Source organism: Lygodium microphyllum, chromosome 26 (genome assembly GCF_053477565.2).
Source record: "Lygodium microphyllum isolate KBCC chromosome 26, Lygodium_microphyllum_v1.1.10, whole genome shotgun sequence".
NCBI classification, from domain to species: domain Eukaryota; kingdom Viridiplantae; phylum Streptophyta; class Polypodiopsida; order Schizaeales; family Lygodiaceae; genus Lygodium; species Lygodium microphyllum.
The window spans coordinates 122,543,282-122,546,584 of NC_141160.1; positions in this window are offsets into that span (position 1 = coordinate 122,543,282).

The following is a 3,303-nucleotide window of genomic DNA, read 5'->3' on the forward strand; positions in this document are numbered from 1 at the left end:
CATAATCTTTTCTCCCATCTCAAAGCGTCCCTGTGGTGAGCGACTTTCATGAACTCTTGCGTGAATTCCATGTGACAACGTATTCTCTCTCTCTCTCTCTCCTCTCTCTCTATCTCTCTCTCTCTCTCTCTCAATCTCTATAGTGTAATAAAAATTCACTTGCAAATTTTAAGCATTATAGGTTAAGGATAGCTTTTCCTAGTGTCACTTTCTCATCACACCTTTATCTCTGCACCCATGCTTTGTGTTGGACTCATTGAGATGTTGATCATGAATTTTTTGAAATTTTATGGGAGCACAAGATAGAGATGATGTTCATAGTTGATGATGGAAATGACATTGATGCAAATGATAAGGCTCACAATTGCACTAATGATGGCTTATTAAAAATTATGGAGAGATTCATGATTTTATTAAGCTTTGGTTTTTTCATTGAGGTTTAAGAATAATACCAAAAATACTAAAAACTAACAAAACAAGATGTTCATGTGTATACAAAATTTGAATCCTTGTATTCTTCGTACCCTATTGCTTGAGAGTGAGAGTGAAGGAGAGGGAGTGTGAGAGTGTGGAGAGTGAGAACATGGTTATGAGAAGCTCCTTGTATTCTACCTTCTTCTTCTCCATCCCATCTCTAGATGAGTGCAATGAGAGTAGGAGTGTGTGAGTTCAAGAGAGTGAGGCATGTGGATCGAGAAGCCTTCTTTGTCTATTCACCTCCTTGTGGTATCCCCCCTTCATTGTGGCAACGATGGAAGCAAGATTGAAGGTAATGGACTATGTGCATGGATGAAGGAGATGACTAGACAATACAAGGACTACGCTTTGGTAGGTATAGAAAAGCACATTTTCTTGTTCTTTTAGTCATAGATCATGTGTGAGAGTAGGCTAGATGAGAGATGGTCATTAGTGTGAAATTTTGGAATGATAAGAGTGTACCCAATGGTCTCGATGTCAAGCTCATAGAGGATGCCAATAATCTAAGACAATAATGCACTTAGCTCATCAAAATTTCAACAGTATGCAACTTCATCCACTTGCACACAAGCTCCTTGGGCCTAGATACTAAGAAAGGTTGATGTATCTGCAAAGGACCATGCAACTAGTCTTCCTTCTTTGCAAATGTTGGACATGCATTAAATATGGAAATTTGGAAATGCCTACATCACTAGTTAATCTTAGACAGTTGACCCCAACAATTGGCATCCATTTTGGAAATTCTTTAAGTTGTGGTGCTATATGTTGAAGTACATTGAGATGTGAGTTATATCCTTTGATCTTGAATACAATGGCAATCATAAATGACTAGCACTTCTTGAGAAAATTTTTCCCTTTGATTGTGCAAATTTGTTTGGCCTCAATTTTAAATATCTTTGATCTCTTTCATGAGGACCATATTAATTTGAGAAAGGCTTACCTCTCAAATCAAATACAAATTAAAGCCTTCACCTACTACACGAAGATCTTGGGTCTCCAATAATGAGATAAAGATCCCAAGGTGATTGTGTAAACCAAAATTTTTGTTGTAAATTCTAGTAGAAATTTCTTCCATTAACTTCACCCCAAGTTGGAAAATGAATAAGAACAATTTAGAAATTATTAGAGAATGAGGAAAAAAACTATAGGGAGAAATTTCTCAATTCTATTGCTAGAAAGCACATCTACTAGATGTTTCCATGATTTGAGATATAAAAATGGTGTTGCTTGTTAATTTGGAGGCGTTTGATGCCATTGCTACCTACTATATATAGTCATTTACTAGTTGTCATATTCATGAGGCATATTCTTACTACTGGAGCCTACATGATTGGTTGGAAATGGCCTTATTTGGTTGGTGGGTATTGTAAGTGTAACAACGTTTGTTAGCTTTCTAAATGTAGTTTTTAACTTCAGTGAATTAATTTTAAATTTTTTTCTTTTGTGAAAACCAATTAATTATCCATTTGATATTTTCCAAGAATAACGAATGTGCTAACTAACCCCCGAATGTCACTGTTATGCACTTAATGGCCCAATTAATGCCTTAGAGTCAAAATGACACCAAGTTTCCATAAGTACACATTTGACATAGCTTTGTTTGACTTTTGCGAATGTCACCCAATGTTCACTTTGTTTACTTAGGTTGTCATTATGATTTAATCTAGTTGCACTTTATATATGCACAACTTAATAATGGCAAAGCTAGGAATATACACATCCTTATGACTATTCACATCCAACAAAGGGAGTGAGAGAGGAACAAAGAGCACCTACAACTCCTAGCAAAGTAAAAATTTATGAAGGTGAAGGAATTATAAAGGAAAACTTGTAACACTTTGTCTACCAACGAAGGGCTACTACAAATCAAATAGACGCACACTACTTCCATCATCGCATTTTGCCACATTTAAATCTTAGTGGCAATAAAGAAATTGTTGCCACACTCTTGATCGATGAAGCTTGAAAATCTAGCAAATTTTGATTTTTTTCTACGTAGAGTGTAAGGTGAAAAATGAAGCCTCCATTTTAACAATTAAGTAGTTTCATAAAAAAAGCTAACACATTAAGACCTCCTTCATTTTTCACTCTCTTTCTCATGATGGTCCCTCAATGGACACTACTTCCATCATCACTTTTTGTGACACTTCAATCTTAGTGCCAGTGAAGAAGTTGCTACTCCACTCTTGATTGATAGACCTTGCAAATCCACCAAATGTTTGACTTTTAACTCTATGTATAGTGTAAGGTGCAAGATGAAGGCTTTGCTTCAACAAACTAAGTAGTGTCATCAACAAAGCCAACACACAAATATCTCCATCATTTTTGACTCTCTTTCTCATCGATGCCCTCAATGGACAAAAACATAGTTCACCTTAAAAGACTCCACAAAATAATGTGGTTTGTATCTTTGCAATAATAGAGGTGATTCTACGCTTTGCCTCTTTATTAACCAAATTAGGTTCAAGATACCTTGCATAGGACCTATCTACTCTATTTGCACACAATTTTTCTCAAATATAAATCAAAGTTCACACTCCCTAGAAGCTCATAGATGATAAGGATTTGTAAACCCTCTAGTATAATGAAAAGTTTCACATTGAATATATCTATAAACACTACAAGATATAGACCTTATAGCGACGTTTAAAGCGACGAAAATACAAACAACAAAATTTGCCCCCGTCGTCGGAAAAAGCGTCGTTATTGACGACGCCATGGTATCGTCGCTATTTGCGTCGCTATATGCGTCGCTATTTGCGTCTCTATATGCGTCGCAAATTTGCGTCGCTATATGCGTCGCTATATGCGTCGCAAATGCGACGC